Raw genomic sequence first — 22,356 nt, forward strand, 5'->3', positions numbered from 1 at the left:
CTAGCACTGCGCGCCAGATCAACTTGTGTGGCTTTCAGCCAAAGGCCCTTTCGGGTTAGAGGAAGGTAAAGTATAGGTGCCTTGACTTTGTTTTTCAACAAGCAGGTCGGCAGCATGGATTGCATACGCAGTCCCACAGCCCTTCACAGATCCATATCTACTGGCAATGAGACTGATAATTTATAGGGCTTTTTTTTGTCAGTAACGCGTTCAGAGACTTTCATTGTGTGTGTAGAAAAGGCATTGGGTGATAGTTGCTACAGTCAGCTGGGATACCCTTCTGCTTCCAAATTGTAGCTATTGTGCTACATATCCAATCAGGTGGAATCGTCCCCCTCCCCTCTTCCTTCCAACAACTTTGTTGACGAAATCTATCAGCCATTTAATTGAATCCCATTCCTTTGATTTCCAAAGGTCTGTTGGTATATCATCCGGTCCCGCTGCCTTTCCATTTTCCATTTTATGCAATGCATCGACAAACACATCCTTGATGATTGGTGTAATGAACACCTGAACAGGTGTTGACGATGGAAATGGAGCGAGTGGGAACTTCTCACTGAAAATTTTTTCGTTTGTATAGTTTATTTTAAAATTTTATTCCTTGGATGAAAAGGTTATTTAGAGTTTTATGTTTACTCTTCATTGGTAAATTTAAATTTAATCTAAATCTTACTATATGGTTATGAACAGAGCTGTTTGTACAGAATCTAAAAACCTTATCTTTGATGTGCATAAGTGGATGGTGAATATATTCAAATGATGTAGTTAAAATCGCACGTTTGGATTAGATCTTTACAATGAGCTCAGTTACTATTTTGGTTATTATTCATATGACCCATCTCTGTAGTTTGAAGACTATTTCATTTCTGTGCATTTGTCCCCCTTACTCCCTTGGGAACACAATGAATTTTTTTTGTAGGATGTCTGCCTTCGAGGCATTTTGTTTCACGGTCCCTTCATTTCTCCCTGTATGTGTTGACTTTTTCCGTTATAAGAAACAATTTTAAGCTAATTTCTAATAGCTATCTTCTAGTTAACTTGTCTGAGGAATTTCATTTCTAGCGTCACTATTCTATTAATGTCTTCCTGGTTTTCTACCCAAGCCTCTAGTGTATTATAGAATTGCATTGCGTTTCTTTAGACGTCATTTCGCTTAATATCTTTTAATTGTTCCACAGGTATCCTGAGATTTTCTTGTCTTATTTTTTATAAGTTTATCATGGTGAAAATAAAAGTCACAGTCCAGGTAGTTAAAATGATTTACTTGCTCAATTATTTTTTTCTTTAACTATTTTTGCTTCCACTTGTCGTTTTCCTCTGGATGCCATTACTTTTGCCTCTTTACAGATAGTATGAAATTATAATTTTGACCAATTTGGTTAAATTCAAATAAATGCCTTTATATTTCTACCTTTTCTTCTGAAGTGGCTAGTATAGTCTCGTCATCAGCATACATTGTTTTTAATTGACGTTCCTCGCCTGGTTTTATTCCTTCGTTGTTTTTTTATTTCCTTGCCCCACTTTTTAATCATGTCATTTATATATAAACTAAACAAAAATGATGAAAGACTGCGACTTTAACTCCTTGATTAGTTGTAATGGTATTCTTTCTCATTTTGTTCCCTGTTTTTATTACAAGTTTAGATTCATCGTATAAGCTTTTTATGGTCCATATCAAGTGTTGCGGAATTCCATTTTCATGAACCGGATAAAGAAGGGTCGTCAGCTGTGGTGAAAACTGCTTCTCTTATGAAAGAACTCCGGAATTCATATTCTGCGTCCTCCAGGAATAGTGGTTAAGTTAGAGGTCAGTAACTTCTACCAGTGAAACAACTAGCGCCTTTCAAGCTTCAACAGATATGAGTAGTACGTAACTAAAAAACGCTGGTTGTTACGCTCTGATGTCTGGACTGTAAGGACATTGACACACTGATGGCATTCTGTATTGCGTATTCGCCACCGAGTGCGGTGGCCCGGTATTTAGCACTGGACTCGCATTAGGAAGGAAGACGGTTAAAACCCGCGTCCGGCCATCGTTATTTAGGTTTCCGGCCACCCTTATTTAAGATTCCCGTGATTTCCTTAAATAGCTTCAGGCAAATGCTTGGACGGTTCCTTTGAAAGGGCACGGCTGATTTTCTTTCCCATCCTTCCCTAATCCAATGGGAGCGATGACCTAGCTATTTGGTCCCCTCCTCGAAACCAACCAAAAACCAGCATATTCACGTTAATTTAATTCAGAATTAATATTCCTTGCTACAATGTTTGTCTTTGTTACACAGACTATCGAAGTACTATCTACATTTAATGTAATAGTATCATTTTCCCTCTCCCGGGGCATTGTTTCCTTCGTTTTCATAATGGATGGACCCACTCTAAACTTCCGCGAGGTTTTCGTTTGCTTTCACTACGAGAAGTCTTATTGCGATATTCCTGTCATAAGCAACGAGAATTCTTTGCCCCATGTCTAATAATATTGGAGAAGTCATTGATGTATGCCACCAACAGTATTGGTGTTCGTATGCTACACTGAGGAACTCCTGTGTTAATGCATTTTGAAGTTTTAGCCTTATTAGAGGTTTGTGTTATCTCTTTGTGCCCAATTTGACGAGTAAGCGTTAAGATTGGTTTTGGGTATTTTTATTGTCTTTTCTCTCCAACACTTGGAAAATGCTCATTCAAGTACGTTTGTTAGCTGGTGAATGTCATTATGCTTTTCTGTCTCACCATGTTTCCTATTTTACGATTGTTTCGATTTTATTCTCTCCCTTGCATATTGTTTCGTCTTGCAGCTGTCAGTACCCTCCCATAAATGTTTATGTATGTGTGGGGGAAAAATTTAAAAACTATGGCTCATTATTCCTCTTTTTTCATGGAACTGAGGTACTTAAGGATCTGGGAGGAATTTGTTGTTCAAATGTTCAAATGTGTGTGAAATCTTACGGGACTTAACTGCCAAGGTCATCAGTCCCTAAGCTTACACACTGCTTAACCTAAATTATCCTATGGACAAACACACACACCTATGCCCGAGGGAGGACTCGAACCTCCACCGGGACCAGCCGAGGAATTTGTAATACGTGCTGTAACCCATTTGTTCCAGTAAGACATTGGTACTGATTTAAGTAGTCTCGGAAACGAGAATTCAAACTGCACATTAAATAATATTGAGAGTTTGTCATGTACATTGGTTTCTCTATACACTTCATCCCATCTTTGGTTTGCTAGTTCTCTTGAACAATCTTGTAATTTTATTTCCGATAAAAACCTGTAGTAGCTTCGTAGATTTTTTTTTTTACTATTATCATTCGGCGGAAATGGTCTGACGTCGTAAGATCTTTTACAGCTACGTCAGAGGTTTTTCCTTTTCCGTATCCGTGGCCACATGGTCGATTACAGTGTTGACGTTACAGTTACCATTGTTGCACTGTTGACCAACAGCAATATGCTGAAACTGTGAAGGATGTTTATTCGGGTGCTACTGGTTTCATCTGCGATATTTATGTTTATCTTAATTTCTCCGCATAAAATTAGGTTAATTTTTGTAATTGAGATATTTAAACTGACTTCGTGATGTTCGAAACGGATAACTGTATCTGTACCGAAGCTCTTTAGCGGCTTTATCAGATCTGAAGGTGTCTACAAGCCGAAACCGGTAATATGAATGTTTTATATATATTTAAGCGTTCTTGAAATAATAAATTATCATACAGTTCAACAGGTGATATTTCAAAGTGTTTGTATCAACCAAATGTACTAATGTCATACGACTATTGAAACCGTGTTCGTTTTTTATATAAATACATTATCCTTAAACCTCTGAAAAAGTCTTGCAGTAAGGCTCTGTCCTTTCATACAACGATAGTACTACCTGTTAAATTTCTTCGTTTCTAGATCAGTGTTCAGTGACAAAATACCGTGGAGTTCAAAGATCGGAGCTCAACTACAAAATGATGTATTTTTGCCCTTATTCGGTTGTATCTTCTGATAGATGGTGGTTAAGTTAGTAAAATCTCCAACTTTACTTGTCTCAATGCGTTCTTTTTCTTTACAGCATCTTTTAAGTTTATCTTTCGGTTTCAGAATCTATCTTATAAGTGCTTTCTGCATTTTTTTTTATTTTTAGTTGACGAATATACTGTCCAGGCACGAAAATGTGCTGTTTGCATTTATCCTAAAAGAGGGCCCCTTCTTCCATCCATGTCAACAAGTATTAATTCGATACGTCATCCCGACGTTAAACCCTATACTTTCATAAACCAGAGCCCTGTCTATCTTACATCCTTGGTCCTAGGTGTGTACAGGCTGTGTATAGTGAAACCCCATCTATAGAGTAATATGTGCGAAGTCAAACTGGTAATGGCGGTATTTGCTCTTAATAAATAGTATTGTTAACAGTAGATAGTTGCTGTTTTTACTTTCTTGCAAGAATTAATCTGTAATATAAGACAGGTCAGTGCTCCTATAGAGCCTACATTTCTTATTTCATTCACCTTCTATTGTTCACAGCTGTCACTCGTTTCATAAAAAAGATGTCAGACTGATATCGATTCCTATTTTGGTCACTTTTACATTGCGAGACAGAACAGGTTGCAGCATAGTGCTTCGGAGTCCATCTACAATGTCGAGCCAAAACATTTTGCCCACTTCAGCGGATGTGAATCCACGAGGACGCGTACTTGGGTAGCTCAGGCGGTAGAGTAGTCGTCCGCGAAATGCAAAGATCCTGAGTTCGAATCTCGGTCCAACTCACGGTTTTAATGTCAGGATGTTTAGCAAATGTCAGCCGCAATCGTCTATAAACTCTACCGTCTTGCAAGGCAGGAAAAGAAAATGTCAGACTGTTATTGAGTTTTGTTTTTTGGTGGTTGGTTGGTTAAGGGGAAGGGACCAGAAAGGAAAGTCATCGGTCCCATCCGGTGAGGGACGGATGGGGAAGAAAGTCGGCCGCGCCCTTTCAAAGGAAGCATCCCTGCATTTGTCTGGAGCGATTTAGGGATATAACAGAAAACCTAAATCAGGATGGCTGGAAGCGGGTTTGATTTTTTGGTGACCTTTAGATAGTCGAACAGTATCGTTATTGACCTTGAACTTCAATGTCCACCTATTTTTATGAGTTACGTTTTCCGAGGATCCCTATTAGAAGAAAGGAGTCAGCTACAGCGCAGAAGGAGTTCCACGCGCAGTGCAGCATGCAGATCAGGGAGCAGAGAGCGACGACCCTTCCAGATAGGCGCAGGGGGCAGGCGATTAGGCGACACGCGGGTCTCTCGAACAGCTGACGAAGCGCCAGTAAGACGCAGTTCGCGAGCTCTGCTCTGGTGCAGGTGAATCACCCGAGACACAGCCGCTTCTTCAATGAAACGTGCGCAAAAGTTAATTCGACATTTTCTTTTCCTTCTACATCATGGTGCGCGTGCAGTGAGCGCTAGCGTTTCGCATTTGTTATAAACTGGAGATTGCGAAATAGTACTTCGTCACAGGTATGTACCCATGCATTCCTTCTTCCATTTACTATACGTCATTTTTACGTTTTGTTGACTGGGGCTCGAAACGACTCTCCACGCTTGAAACTACTAACTGTGGCTTATCTACACTGGTTGTGTTGCTAAGCTGTTCTCGTGACTGAGTTGTTGTTGTTGTGGTCTTCAGTCCTGAGACTGGTTTGATGCAGCTCTCCATGCTACTCTGTCCAACCGTACAGTGAAGCTGTACGCCCTCGGGAAAAATTACGGCTGTAGTTTCCCCTTGCTTTCAGCCGTTCGCAGCACAGCAAGGCCGTTTTGGTTAGTGTCACAAGGCCAGATCAGTTGCCCTTGCAACTACTGAAAACGCTGCTGCCCCTCTTCAGGAACCACATGCTTGTCTGGCCTCTCAACACATACCCCTCCGTTGTGGCTGCACCTACGGTAAGGCTGTCTGTATCGCTGAGGCACGCAAGCCTCCCCACAAACGGCAAGGTCCATGGTTCATTGGGGGGGGGGGGGGGGGTCACTGAGTTAAAACAGAAAAAACTCATGCTTCATTCCAGGACTGATAAACGATAAAAATCTCTTGTGAGAAAACGAAACGCCTACAGCCGTCCTTATGATTTTATTTATTTTGTTGCAAACAGTTTCGGCGCTTTAATGCGCAATCTTCAAGCTGTAGTTGATGCGGAGGGGGTTGACACCATCCCTATATACACTCCTGGAAATTGAAATAAGAACACCGTGAATTCATTGTCCCACAAAGGGGAAACTTTATTGACACATTCCTGGGTTCAGTTACATCACATGATCACACTGACAGAACCACAGGCACATAGACACAGGCAACAGTGCATGCACAATGTCGGCACTAGTACAGTGTATATCCACCTTTCGCAGCAATGCAGGCTGCTATTCTCCCATGGAGACGATCGTAGAGATGCTGGATGTAGTCCTGTGGAACGGCTTGCCATGCCATTTCCACCTGGCGCTTCAGTTGGACCAGCGTTCGTGCTGGACGTGCAGACCGCGTGAGACAACACTTCATCCAGTGCCAAACATGCTCAATGGGGGACAGATCCGGAGATCTTGCTGGCCAGGGTAGTTGACTTACACCTTCTAGAGCACGTTGGGTGGCACGGGATACATGAAGACGTGCATTGTCCTGTTGGAACAGCAAGTCTCCTTGCCGGTCTAGGAATGGTAGAACGATGGGTTCGATGACGGTTTGGATGTACCGTGCGCTATTCAGTGTCCCCTCGACGATCACCAGAGGTGTACGGCCAGTGTAGGGGATCGCTCCCACACCATGATGCCGGGTGTTGGCCCTGTGTGCCTCGGTCGTATGCAGTCCTGATTGTGGCGCTCACCTGCACGGCGCCAAACACGCATACGACCATCATTGGCACCAAGGCAGAAGCGACTCTCATCGCTGAAGACGACACGTCTCCATTCGTCCCTCCATTCACGCCTGTCGCGACACCACTGGAGGAGGGCTGCACAATGTTGGGGCGTGAGCGGAAGACGGCCTTACGGTGTGCGGGACCGTAGCCCAGCTTCATGGAGACGGTTGCGAATGGTCCTCGCCGATACTATAGGAGCAACAGTGTCCCTAATTTGCTGGAAAGTGGCGGTGCGGTACCCTACGGCACTGCGTAGGATCCTACGGTCTTGGCGTGCATCCGTGCGTCGCTGCGGTCCGGTCCCAGGTCGACGGGCACGTGCACCTTCCGCCGACCACTGGCGACAACATCGATGTACTGTGATGACCTCACGCCCCACGTGTTGAGCAATACGGCTGTACGTCCACCCGGCCTTCCGCATACCCACTATACGCCCTCGCTCAAAGTCCGTCAACTGCACATACGGTTCACGTCCACGCTGTCGCGGCATGCTACCAGTGTCAAAGACTGCTATGGAGCTGCGTATGCAACGGCAAACTGGCTGACACTGACGGCGGCGGTACACAAATGCTGCGCAACTAGCGCCATTCGACGGCCAACACCGCGGTTCCTGGTGTGTCCGCTGTGCCGTGCGTGTGATCATTGCTTGTACAGCCCTCTCGCAGTGTCCGGAGCAAGTATGGTGGGTCTGACACACCGGTGTCAATGTCTTCTTTTTTCCATTTCCAGGAGTGTATATCTCATCAGTGGACAGCATAAGCGGTCACACAGACTCTCTGAAATCTTTATTGTCAGCACTCTAACCATCAATTGATGAGATATATATAGGGATCGTGTCAATCCCCTCCTCATCAACTGCTGCCTGAAGATGGTGCATCGAAGCGCCGAAACTGGTTACTACAAAATAAATAAAATCATAAGGACGGTTGTAGGCGTTTCATTTTCTCACAATAGTAAAAGGCCGTCGTTCCAAAGACCTCCTCAAAACGATGGGCATATAAAAATATCTGGCGGAGTCATGATCATGCCAATGATGTAAAGGTAATAATAAAACCGTTCACTTATGCAGTATCAGTATGCTATATAGCGATCCTTGAAAACCACCTCTCTACCTTTTTTGACTTCAACCTGAATGTACGATATTAATGATTCCAGTATTAATCTCCTGAAAATATACATCTACAGCTACATTATACTCTTTAGGCCATAAAACGACGTGTGGTGGAGGGTACCTTTTGTACCACTAACTGATCCCTCCAACACTGTTCCACTCCCGAATAGCGCATGGGGAGAATGTCGGTAAGACTCTATATTGGCTCTAATTTCTCGAATTTTCTCCTCGCGGTCATTAAGCGAGACGCATGGGGAGGGTGAGCGGGGGTGGGGGGGAGGCGGCAAGTCATATGTTGTCCGACTCTTCCCGGAAAGTGTTGTCTCGAACTATCAATAGTAAATCTCTCCGTGATGCAGAACGTTTCTCTTTTAACGCCTGCCAATGAAGTTAGAAGAGCATCTCCGGGACACCCTCGCACCGGCTAAACGATCCTTTGACGAAACGCGCCGCTCTTCGTTGGAGCTTCTCTCTCTCTTCTATCAGTCCTACCTGGTAGGGGTCCCACATAGATGAACAATACTCAAGAATCGGTCGAACAAGCGCCTTATAAGCTACTTCCTTCTTGGATGAGTTACATTTCCTTAAGATTCTTGCTATGAATCTGAGTCTGGCATCTGCTTTTCCCAATGTTTCTTTTATGTGGTCATTCCACTTAAGGTCGCTCTGGATAGTTACTCTTAGATATTTTACGGTAGATCTTTCCAGTGGTCTGTTTCGCAAAATTTTGACCTATGAATAGACAGCAATGTGATCTGAATTCTGTTGGTGAAATATTATGTAGTAAGCAGACTAACAGCGCAACGAAATATATGAAAGGACCTCTAAAGTGTAGTGATGTAGTGGAAAATTGCAGGAAATATATTCATGCACTGGAGCGCAAACTGTAAGTGCGGTTGCTCAACCTATAAGCGGGGATCCTCTTCTCTTATAGAGAAACTGCGTGCTATGAAAATGTAAAATGCGTCTTATATTACCTAACATGTGATGATGCAAAGCATGAAACACGCAGTAACCAAATACTGAAGTCTTCAGAATTTAGCAAGTTTCTCTAAGTTGTCACTAGCTCAAACCTATCTTAAATTTGCTGTGAATCACATGCATAAGAGAACGATATCGTATTTGTTGAAAGTAGCTTCTCGTTATATCAGTTCTATGGAAGACAGATTACTTTTCAGTAAGCTTGCATTATTTATGAACCGCAGCAAAATGCGACTTTTATTTAAATAAAAAATGTTCTAATATAACACATTTTAAAACGGACGAAGAAGTACAAAATAATTTCTCCTAGACCCATACAGATCCCAAACCCCATACACATAGTTCTGAAAATCTGTGGCTGTGCTCTCTACACTCCTTACAATTATCTATTGCATGCACCCCACCTCATTCGTTTTAAATTTTACAAGTATTGTCATAGCTATTAAAAATTCACAAGCGCAAAATGTCATGAAAATACGTGCGAAATTTGGAATCTGTATGCGTCTAAGGCAAATTATTTTATTATTTTTTAACATCTTATATTAAAAGGATTTTTATTCAAATTAATATTTTCTACTTTATTAGCTTGTTTGTGTTTTCAGTCTATTTCTTCTTCTTCGATAATATTACAACAGGGAAATAAGGTAAATTACAGGTTTATTTCAGTCTGTCTTCACCTGGGTCGACGTGTATTGCTTCCTCCTACGTATATCTCGCGAAAAAACTGTGAAGTTAAGAATTAGAGACATTCGAGTTCATACAGGTGCTTACTAGCAATCGTTATTAGCGTGAAACATTGTCGACTGCAAAATAAAATTGAGAAACAGATATGGTACACAAAGTACCCTTCGCCACACACCAAACAAGAAAGGGAATCCGTATTGCATTGTTGTCCGGTTCTGAGCTACGTTGAAAATTCCAAGTCTGTTGGTCATGGGGAAGTTAGTTTAGAATCAGTTGTAAAATTTGTACCGAACAAAGAGACAGAGAAACAAAGTACCCTCCACCACATACTAGACACGAAAGCGGAGTAATATTGCATCACCGTCAAGTTCTGAGCTATGTTGAAAGTTCATCGGGAACCTAGTTTGAAGTCAATTGCAAGTACTATACCGAACACACAAACAGAAAAAAAAGCGAGGTCATAAAAACGTGTTAAGAAGCACATATAATTTGAACGTGAACATCGTAAGATTGAGAAATATTTATGGAAGAGAAATAATGAAGGACAGAATTGAAAGTAAGAAATAAGAATGACAGTTCACAAGAAATGATACGTACGTATGTCCCATTCATACCATTTGAAAGTACATTACGACATATTCTAAAAAATAACAGAAACGTAACTCACGTACTCATAATAAATTTCCTTGAGACGAGAAAGCATCTGTCCATGAACGAGCACAATTTTATGAAGGATCGCTCGAGCGAAGTTCAGCTTCTCTTTTTCTCTCATGACATCCTGCGCACTATGGATGAAGGGCAACAGGCAGATTCAATATTCCTACGTTTCCGAAAAGCATTTGACACGATGCTCCATTCCAGACTGTTGACGAAGGCACGAGCATACGAAATAGGTTCCAGATATGTGAGTGGCTTCTTAAGTAACCGAACACAGTACGTTGTTCTCGAAGGCGAGTGTTCATCAGAGACAAGGGTGCCTTCAAAAGTGCCCCAGGGAAGTGTGATAGGACCGATGTTATGATCTGGCGGAGACGGTGGTCAGCACTCTGTGACTGTTTGCTGACGATTCTGTGGTGTGATTGTAGAAGGATGACTTAGAAAAATTCCTACTTGGTGTTGTGAATGACAGTAAGCTTTAAATGTAGAAAAATGTAAGTTAAAGTTAATGCATACGAGTAGCAAATCGAATACAGCGTTAATAATGTGCTGCTTGATAGTCACAGATTGGTCGATTTCAGTTTATTGGCAAAATTTTAGGAACGTGTGGTCATCTGTAAAGGAGACTGCATGTAGGGCACAAGTGCAACGCATTTGGAGTGCTGCTCGACTATTTGGGATCCACACCAGGTCGGATTAAAGACAATATTGCAGCAATTCAGAGGTGGGTTGCTAGATTTGTTACCAGCAGTATTACGGATATACTTCGTGAACTCAAATGGGAATACGTGGAAGAAAGACGACATTCATTTCGCGAAACGCTATTGAGAAAATCTAGAGAACATTCCGCGTAAGGAACAAGAAGGCAAAATACGAGAAATTAGGCTTCATATGGAGGCATATACACAATCGTTTTATCCTCGCTCTATATGCGAGGAAAGGAAATGACTAGTAGTTGTACTGTATAACCTCCACCACGCACCGGGCGGCAGCTTGCGGAGTATGTATGTAGATATTATGAAATGAGTGGGAAAGTAAGAAACGACCTGAAACTAAGGATGTCTTAATGAAAAACCGATATGGATCCTTGTACATGGGCAAATCCTGTGACGGAGCAAAGAAATCTAACATCACTTGCAATGCGAACACACCACCAAAACAGGAAAACCATATAAGATAAAATCACGATAATGCTACGCTAGCAAGCAACGCTCTCACCGTAACCCGAAGAAACAGCGTACAGTGTCAGCGGCAGTGAAAAGAAGCCCAATAAAGAAGATGTGAGTTCCCAGCTGAAAAAAAAAGATGTGAGTTCCCAGCTGACCAAAACAGTAGACAGTCTTCGAGCCATGATGGTGACTTGCAAGTCGCGTGGTGATAAATATGAGAGACATTTTAATAAATGGCTTTCATACCGTAAAATTTGCCCTAATTATGCACTAGTGTTCAAGTGACTCTGCAAGTAAATGGCTGTAGGACATGCTGACAACGATCATTATCTGAAGAATATTCGCTGCAGCTTTGACAATACTCTTCTGGAGCGTTCATCAGCGTATCAAACACTAGGCGCTTCATAGTCTCGAAGATGATAGATAGTGCGCCAACAGTTACAGACTCAATGTTAACGAAAATTATCGAGTATGTGATCCTTAACACGGACATCAGAGAACACATATAGCTGATTGGAGGTAGAGGGGGAGGGTATTTCCCTCCTGCTACTGTTGTAAACTTTTTTTAAAGGTTACTACCACATCCTCCGGTAACTCACGCACCATTTCCAAAAAAAACTGTTGTCCAAAGACCAGAAAATGCGGCTTACTTCGGGAGCGGACTTCGCAGATTAGTAGTCCACCCATAAAATCTGTAAAGCTCACTGGCCAGAAGATTACAAGCGAAGGGACTCTAAGGTTCACACGCAGCTCAAAGGCCGCTCAGATTATAGGCTCTGACAACACAGTGAAACTACTGTAGCGGGCTCGCCTACTAACCAGGCTATCTATTTTCGGTCCTACCTTTGTAACTTTTTATTTTTTTTAAAGCTATAACAAAATAAACTTAATGATCTAGCATATTATTAATTAAATCATATACAATTTTACTTTACTTATCAAACTGACTGTTACTATTGTCATTAAAATGTTATTACTAATCAGACGACAGTACAAGAGGGGGGTGATTAAAAGTATTCGTTGTAAATTTGAGGAAAGGGCTTCTGCGTGGAAGTGCGGAGTGTAGCTGTTGCCGTATTGTACATACAAATAGGTAGACGGTCAGGAAGTGCCAAGACCTTCAAGGAACTAACTGACGAAAAGTCTTTACCTGCTACAGTCCCCACCTGTATTCATCTAGAAGCTCGAACTAACGTCCAGGTGCATTCTTGACTTTCGCAGAGATTGGAATGGACAAGCAACGCCTGAATTATATGACGAAGTCTTTCAGGATGACGAGAAATCACCGACATGTGCAATTAAAGTGATTCCTCCAAAATGTACTTCTTTTGTTCAACCTTGCGATTCTATTTTTACAGACAGGTAAAGAAATCTAATTAAGAGCATAGAAAACTGCACTCCTCTGATTGAAAATAATAGAGAAATAAATGTATAAAAATGCATTCAATAACGTACAATCAAGTGCCATCGCCAATTTTTAACGAAATGATACGCTATGCCTGTTACACTTCCAGGCTTTAAGTTGAAAGAGAAGCTCTCATGAATGTTAATGGAGTATGTTCTCCAACAGATCTTCTCAGAAAAGATTGTTTGTGTACACAAATTTCCTACATAAATTGTGCAAAATACAACGTATTTTTTTATTTTCAATGTTCATACTGTATGACGCTTATCATCCTGTAAGTAAAATTCGAAACTGACGAATCAAAAAGATATTTTAAAAATTCTTTGTTTGAATTAGAACTTATCCAAAATTTTGTTACAGTGATAATTAAGGCATTATCTGCCTTCATTAAAATGCATTTGAAGTTATTCAACATTTTAAAAATAAAATATTATTTGCAGTTCATATTTTACCTTAATCAGCTGTAATAGTCATTTCATAAATAAATAAAAATTCTGTATGATTTAACCGATAATATTTTAGGTCATCAATTTTATTTAAAAGTTGTTATAATTTTTAAAACAATTAAAAGAAACAAAAGAAAGAGTTACCGAAACATAGGATTGAACCTGGATCACCCACGGGGCAAGCGAGTCCGCTACAGACGCAACCACTTTTGTTTTTTTTAATGTTGATCCTTCCACTCAGTTTTTGTATTACAGACGCCAACCGGCTCTTTTCTTTTCTTTTTTTTTTTTAAATCTCATTTTGTTCGTTGTATCTGCTCGGGGCGGACGTCGCAAGACACCCATTTCAGTTCGTTGTTCCATTAAACCAGTTTTTTTTTTTTTTATTACACAGGACAGCTAGCCCTCTGACCGAACACTCTAAGTTACCGTGCCGGATCCAAACTTTGTTATGAAACTTCTTGGCAGATTAAAACTGCGTGCCGAACCATGACTCGAACTCGGGACCTTTGCCGTTCGCGGGCAAGTGCTCTACCAACTGAGCTACCCAAGCACGCTCTGACAGAACACGCTCAGCTACCGAGCTACCGTGCCGGCGTGCACTTTGTTGTTCTGCCGTAGTGTTTAAACTGACCGATACTTATGCTGCGCGTAAATCTTTAGAACGTTTTTTCTCGGGTCCTTCTGACTAGTGCGCATAACCGATTTTGCTACTAACCTGCGAAATCTTATCCCAAACGGAATTTCAGAGATCTTAAGGTCCTCTTGTTAATTACAAACGTGGGCCCCATGTCAAGGACCACAATCGCGAATGCAGTACATCTTACCCAGTGAAACACATTGCATGATATAACATACATTGTTCTTGGTACTCTCTTAACACAAAATCTCAGCGTTCTAACTCTGCCCATTCCGTTTGTTAGCTCATTTTGAACTCTGTAACGGTATATCGAATATTTTATTTTTGCTTTTTCTGCGAACCATCCTTTAAGTTTTGACAAAGGACCACTACATGGCGCTATTGAGAAGTGGCACTGCCATTGCCTTAACACTCGCAACCAACGAAAGTAGTCTAGAAATTTGTTTTCAGTGACTAACAGAAACAGTGTAGTTATAAAATGGAAGTGCTACTTGAAAGGCTCTCGTTGAATGATTTTTTCGCGATTTTAATAAAGACCTAACTCGGCAACAAGGCCTCCATCGATTAGTTGTACTTATGGTAATCAGCCGGCTTCAGAGCAAACTGTGTACACTTGCTATTCACAATTTCGTCGTCATACATCCGTCCGTGTTGAATTTCGTGAAGGTCGACCAAAATCTGTTGCTGTTGTAGAAACATCGATGCTGTGTGCATCGAAGGTTGAATAAGATCGCTATGATATTTTGTAACTGGGCTGCTTCTGTGTTGGTAGCGCTCTGTAGCGCTTTGCATTGTATCTCTGACGGCGCTTCCTTTGTAAGAGACCCCATGGCTGTTTGGACTCGTTGTTGGAAGTTAATCGCCAGTAGTGTTGGGCAGTTGGAAGATAGTCGCCAGCAGGGATGGAAGTACTGTTGGGCAGTTGGAGGTGAACAGCCGGCGGTGATGGATGTTAGATGTGAGAAGTTAGCATTGATGGAGGGTAGAGGTCTGAAGTGCTAGCGTATGCTAACGATCTGTACATGTTCGACTTGGAGACTGAATATTATTCATGATTATATATCTTTGTACTGGATGTCAATCACGATTTATATTCGTGTTTGAACTGGATGTCGCATTATTAAGGTAAAAAATACATTATTTGATTTGCAACAAAATATTTCCTTTGCTAACTACATGCCTATTAGTAGTTAGTGGCTTTAGTATTTAGAATCTTATTTAGCTGACAGCATTGACGCTCGCTGTATTGCAGTCGTTCGTGTAATGAAGATTTTTGTGAGGTAAGTGCTTCAGGAAATGTAAAGGCTTATTGTTGGGATTTCTTTTTAGTCCCTGCCATTTTTTTCAATTAATAATTTGAAGTCAGGTTTTCCTTTTTTTTGAGCAGTCAGACTGCGTTGCGCTGGGGAATTGTGGGTCTCAGTTATTCAGCAATTTAAGTACAGACACACTCATTTAAATAATGAAGTTTCAACTTAAGCGTGAAATGGAGGTTTGTATGTAAGACTGTACAACATTAAATGTTGCACCACGTTTAGTTGTGAAAAAGATCCCTCGTCATCTCGCACAATTTAACTCAAGCTCAAAAACTGGTTCCTGTCAATTGGTGTAAGGAAATGTTCAAAAAATTCGACCTGGTAAATAGAAAATCCATCTCAGGGGTGAGCTTGCCAGCGGGCGCTGTCAGGTCGCCAGTTCCCCCACCACCCCTCTGTTAACACCGTATGTTCGGCATACGCAGCAACAAGACAAGGCAGGGCTGTTTACATCGCGTTATTAGTGTTGTCGGTGTCAAAGTCTTTTTAGAGCTCGTGGTAGTTTATTTTTAATTTCAATTAATTGGCTTTCTGTTCGCGCCCGTACAGCCATCTCAACACTGCGAAGACGACATGACAACGTGTTTGAGACGACTTTTGTGTTAGGTATGGCAATACAAATGTAAGGACTACAGTCCTCGACCCGGCCGGGAATCGATCATGGTACACTTCGATTAGCAATCTACTGTGCTGACCCCGCAGCTAACGAGACAGACCCAGGACAAAATTAGTGAGAGATGACTCGTTGAGGAGGAGTTAAGATCTTCAAAACGAAAACCGATAATCCCTACGCTTCAGCCCACAGTGGAGAGACGATTAGTTTGTTATCGAAACACAAACCAGCCCTCTGCGCCACTTTTGCAATGTGTTGTTTTGGTTAGGAAAAAGGTTAGAGAAGTTGGTGTCCAGGAGGAAATAACATTGTAGCATACACGGCGTTAATGTGCTAACAAAATGTGCCAAAATAATTGGCGTCATGGGCGTTGTTGTAAAAACCGTTAATAAACTTCGCACGGTTTGGGACATCCGCTTCAAATATTTCCTGACGGAGCTGCAATGTTATACGGCGATGTGGTGTAGTTTTGAAAAGTACACTGGTTGAATCAAGGTGGTGTTGTAGATCGTTCCTTCAACTTGTATAAAGATGTAACATAAAATGAATGCCAGCAAAAGGGTTGAATATCCCCAGCGAATATTAGATCTTGGATTATAACTGACCTTAAAAACATTTTGATGAATTTATTAAGGTATTACACACATTCTTAGAAAGTTTTGATAGTGATCCATTCTAACTTGAATTCAGTATCTTTTGCAACTTCTTTTCCAGTGGGCGTTGAAAGTGACCTCCTGAAATTCAACTGGAGCTTGTTCTCAGCGAGCGTTTTCGCATTGCAGAAACTGTTATGTTTCACAAAAAGTTCCCTCGAGAACAGTTTACGCAGTTGTTTCGAGCGGCTGCTCAAATCTGCAGAGTTTCGGGACCACAAATTTGTGTGAAAGTGTTTTTTTCAACAATGAAATTATCGGACTGAAAGTTCGGGAATAGTCTTAGTGCTGTTCATCTGACAGGAGCAATGCGGTTGCTGACCAGTAGTCTCACCCCAAACTTCGAGAAGATAAAAACATTTAAAGACAATTGCAGAGTGATGAAAAAGAAATTTCATTCTTTCTCAAAAGTAGTAGGTCAACTAAACACTTCTCATTAAGCTTTGATGTATTAATTTAATACATTTATAATAAAAGGTCTGTTTTCTTTGCTGCGCTGTATTTGTGCCAGGAAACAATATCGACGAGAATGATATTTTACTCACTTTTTCTTGAGAATCCCTGTACCCTGTACCGCCTTTTCCACCAATTCCCCACTGAACTGGTCTACGAAATGTGGAACGTTTCTTACTGCTTGTAACTGCTGTTAACTTGTGCAGTATATTACTTTGCGGCGCTGCGGTACTCTTTACAACATGATTGGTCTTCAAGGCTACGCTTCCGCAAATGCTATGCACGGGTTGTGATGCGTTATAAATATTCATTGCACTGTCGTAATAAGTGAGACAAAGCGAAGACAGTCTCAGCTGTCGATCGTGTGTTTATCGCTAATCTCCGTTCCTGGTTGCGAGTAAGAGAATACGAGCTGCGCTTGCATCGTGCCCTCACAGTGACACGCCGACAGCTCCCGCAGACAACCTCGCAGGCAACTCATGCGCTTAGTTCTGGGCCCTACAACATCTGAACAAAAAACGTGAATATAAACTGCCTGACAAAAAAAGTGAAGCAGCCAGAAGACATGGTTGAACGTCAGTGTAATATCATCGACGGGTACGTGTATGATTAGAGTTGTAGTTTTCTCTGACACTTACAACGACTATCAGATTGCCTTAATATTGATTGTGTTGAGTTGTTACCAGGCCTGGCAGTTTATACGAGGGGCGTGAACGGCATCAGATATTGAGCGATCAAGATAACCGTGGAGGTGCTACGTGCTCTTGTGAGACGGTGTTATTAACGACTGCTGTAGTTTTAAAGGAGCCTCATTGTAAGTCTCCTTTTGGCTGGCTGATCAAATCGTGCACTATCCAGTTTTTTGGGGCATTCGTATATGATAGTGGCCCATTGTTGGACTTGATGGGAACGTCAACACGTCCGATCACCACACGGGCAAATGACCATATTGTGCATCAAATGCATGGTAGCTCCTCACATCTGCACCTACCGTCCGGTAACAAGTGATGGACCCCGTGCTACATACTGTCATCCCACTGCATTGATTAGGAGTAGCTGAACTAAGTTTGGCATTCCCGTCCCATGCATAGTCTTCCGTTAGCATCACAACAGGGACAGCTGCGTGTAGAGTGTTACTGCGACCACGAACCATAGAACCATGGACTGCTGTTGAATGGCTTCCCGGTTCCTCATCACCCCGGTTGGCCATCATTAGTGAGCATGGCGGCGACCAGGCAGATATCCCATTCTTCCAATGTTTTGGAGAGGCACAGCAGTGTTACATCTGGCGGCATGGTGTAGGGGGGCAGGAGATACAAATTAAGGTCAGAAACGGTATTGATCGAGGGAACTCTGAAGCCACAATGATACACTACTGGCCATTAAAATTGCTACACCACGAAGATGACGTGCTACAGACGCGAAATTTAACCGACAGGAAGAAGATGCTGTGATCTGCAAATTATTAGTTTTTCAGAGGATTCAAACAATGTTGGCGCCGGTGGCGACACCTACAACGTGCTGACATGAGGAAAGTTTCCAACCGATTACTCATAATACACAAACAGCAGTTGACCGGCGTTATGGGGACTGATGACCATAGATGTTAAGTCCCATAGCGCTCAGAGCCATTTGAACCATTTGAACCGGCGTTGCCTGGTGAAACGTCGTTGTGATTCCTCGTGTAAGGAGGATAAATGCATACCATCACGTTTCCGACTATGATAAAGGTCGGATTGTAGCCTATCGCGATTGCGCTTTATCGTATCGCGACATTGTTGCTCGCGTTGGTCGAGATCCAACGATTGTTAACAGAATATGGAATCGGTAGGTTCAGGAGGGTAATACGCAACGCCTTGCTGGGTCTCGTATCACTAGCAGTCGAGATGACAGGCATCTTATCCGCATGGCTATAACGGATCGTGCAGCCACGTCTCGATCCCTGAGTCAACAGATGGGGACGTTTGCAAGACAACAACCATCTGCACTAACAGTTCGACGACGTTTGCAGCAGCATGGACTATCGACTCGGAGACCATGGCTGCGGTTACCCTTGACGCCGCAACACAGACTGGAGCGCCTGCGATGGTATACTCAACGACGAACCTGACTGCACGAATGGCAAAACGTTGCCGGATGAATCCAGGTTCTGTTTACAGCATCATGATGGTCGCATCCATGTTTGGCGACATGGCGGTGAACGGACATTGGAAGCGTGTATTCGTCATCGCCATACTGGCGAATCACTCGGTGTGATGGTATGTGGTGCCGTTGGTTACACATCTTGGTCACCTGTTGTTCGCATTGACGGCACTTTGAACAGTGGACGTTACATTTCAGATGTGTTACGACCCGTGGCTTTACCCTTCATTCGATCCCTGCGGAACCCTAAATTTCAGCAGGATAATGCACGACCGCATGATGCAGGTCCTTTACGGGACTTTCTGGATACAAAAAATGTTCGACTGCTGCCCTGGCCAGCAGATTGTCCAGATCTCTCAACAATTGAACACTTCTGGTCAATTGTGGCCGAGCAACTAGCTCGTCACAATACGCCAGTTACTACTTTTGATGAACTGTGGTATAGTGCTGAAGCTGCATGGGCAGCTGTACCTATACACGCCATCCAAGCTCTGTTTTTCTCAATGCCCAGGCGTATCAAGGCCGTTATTAGGGCCGGAGGTGGTTGTTCTGGATTCTGATTTCTCAGGATGTATGCACCCAAAGTTCGTGAAAATGTAATCACATGTCAGTTCTAGTATAATATATTTGTCCAATGAATACCGGTTTATAATCTGCATTTCTTCTTGGTGTAGCAATTTTAATGCCAGTAGTGTATGTCACGAACATCCTGCGTCCTCATGTATTGCCGCTCATGACACGCAATCATGGTGCCGTTTCTCAACAGGACAGCACTCGTTCCCACGTTGCACGTATCTGTATAAACTTTCTGAGTGATTTTTAGGAACTCTCGTGGCGAGCAAGATCTCCACATCTGTTCGCCATACAATAGGTGTGGCATATTGGCCCAGTCTTGGCATCCAGGATATGAAGCACCGGCTACAACAGTTGCTGGCCAGCTTGCCTCAGGAGAAAATACGACTTTGTGACACCCTTCCCAATTGAATCAATGAACGCACCTAGCTGAGAGAGTGTGCAACGATACAGTGATAGCGACCTCATACTGCCAAGTTCTTTGCAAATTTCACTCGAGCTTGTAATCATTTCTGCGTACTTTAACTTTTTGTCAAGCAGTGTCTTTGTACGGGTCGGGCACTAAGCAGCAATCAACTGTTTGTGTGTTCCAAGACGAACGAAAACCAACGAAGTGAATAATCACGAAGTACTTCCACCAAAATGGTCGCTTGTTTCTTTACTTACACTAGAGATTCTGCCACCATTGACACTTTTGGATGCCGGAAGAACGTTTAATGCTGAGTGGTATACAGCAATTTGTTCGCCAAAAGTACAATGTCATCTGTCTCACTACACGTAAAAGGAGTGTATGACGCAGAAATACATTGACATAATGTCATTTAATGTCAAACAAAATCTGCGTGCACAGAGATTTTCATCATTACCTTAAGAAGTTACTGGAGCGTTCCAAAACATTGTTTTCGGGGTATCGACACGAAATGGCTTGGAGCACTATGGGGCTTAATATCTGAGGTCATCAGTCCCCTAGAACTACTTAAACCTAACTAACGTAAGGACATCAAACACATCCATGCCCGAGGTAGGATTCGAACCTGCGATCGTAGCGGTCGCGCAGTTCCAGACGGAAGCGCCTAGAACCGCTCGGCCACTGCGGTCGGCTGTCGACACGAGACTGGAAAAATTTTCCAGGTGTAGATCGAACGCATTCATAAGTGTGCGAATACAAAGACGAATATTTTGTTGGAAGTCAAAGAATTGTCATAAGAAGTTTTCTTCCATCACAATTCTCCACAAAACTCTTTTCAGAATCCAGAAATACTCTCACCAACGTCTTATTCAAGTATTTCTAGCAGATCTGTATCGAATATTTAGCAGCTCAATTCTAAATAAAAATCTGCTGAGCATTCAGTTCCACGTAAAGAGGTAGAGTACAGAGACACTATGGCACGTTATTTAGCTCTCCTTAAGGTGCCATGCTGTACTATCTTTCACCATATTTTCCGAAGCCATTCTATGAATGTTCTGAAAGAGGACTAGTACGTGTGTAAGCATGTAAAATAAGCTATTGCCAAATTTCTCTTCGAAATCATTCCTAACGTTTGCGCAGTATGTAACTACGAATATATCTTATCTGAAGTGAGTACTGTTTAAAAATATTACTTGTTAGTGGTCTCGAACATTTGTTTTATACACCAGCACAGAAAGAACTTTCACTTGTGTGAATTTTACTCAAGGTTTCGTAATTTCCTCTCGAACTATGGTGTACCATGCCCCTACGTTTTGATTTTCGAAAACAGTTTGCTTGAGTCTGGTCGTGGTTTGCCTGTCTAGTATATTCTCTCTCTTTGATTCCACATTTGCTTCCCAATAAACCTCGACTAATAACAACAATGCTCTTTCTGAGCGGCCTCAGGCAGAGGTGGGGTAACAACACAACGAAAGATCGCGGATCAACGTTGCTTGCTCTCAGATATGTGCAAATCGATATATGAAAATTAGAAGTTCATAACTGTAAAGGTGACAGGCACACCTCATAATTTAAGACGCAGACTCGCACATCGAATCCTGTTGAAGATGAATCTATCATGTAGTTTCTGGGCCTGATAAGTTAGTTGATATACGTCCGCGAAATTCAATTAATCAAATAACAGTATTTGTCGCCTCTGTTTGTTGCAGATCACTGAGCATATTCTAAGATTGAACATTACGATATTCTTGATAAAAAAGAAACTCCCCGCAAAGAATGAACATAGTTCAGTAAACATCATAGATGGAAGACACAGAGAACCATTTCTTGCAAACGCTAGATGCCGGCGAACAGATAGATTCTGTCTTTCGGCAGAAGCTCAACATCGTGCCACATGTCAACAGACAGCCAATATACCATCACAAGGAGAAGCGTCTGAAGCCAGCGTTTGCCACGAAGAATTTCTAATGTGAACGCAATACATTACGCTGGGAGTAGCTACAGATACATATTGTACACACATCAAAAAAAGGTTTGCATCACCTAGGTTCCGAGAGTTCCGGAACCTGTACAGAAAATTGGAATAGAGATCAACATAAACATCATTTCCGCTCTTTTTATTGCTCATGGAAACCACACATTTCATGTTGTACCACCATACATCGCGATCTTCAAAGGGAGTGGTCCAGATTGCTGTACATGCCGGTACCTCTAATAAATAGCATATCCTCTT

General features: G+C 42.1%; 1 protein-coding gene across 8 annotated transcripts in view; it reads left to right on the plus strand.

The window, feature by feature from the left end:
* The window catches only part of LOC126278680 (ankyrin repeat and IBR domain-containing protein 1-like), a 579,195-nt gene that overhangs the window by 74,101 nt on the left and 482,738 nt on the right, over positions 1-22,356 (plus strand). The window contains exon 1 of one of the 8 annotated variants that reach the window (XM_049978927.1): positions 5,301-5,483. The exons of the other annotated variants lie outside the window; for them this stretch is intronic. The gene's annotated coding sequence lies outside the window, so the exon portion shown is untranslated. Of the gene's footprint in view, positions 1-5,300; positions 5,484-22,356 lie in introns of those variants that run through there. 8 annotated transcript variants of the gene reach the window in all.

This window comes from Schistocerca gregaria, chromosome 6 (genome assembly GCF_023897955.1).
Source record: "Schistocerca gregaria isolate iqSchGreg1 chromosome 6, iqSchGreg1.2, whole genome shotgun sequence".
Taxonomy (NCBI): domain Eukaryota; kingdom Metazoa; phylum Arthropoda; class Insecta; order Orthoptera; family Acrididae; genus Schistocerca; species Schistocerca gregaria.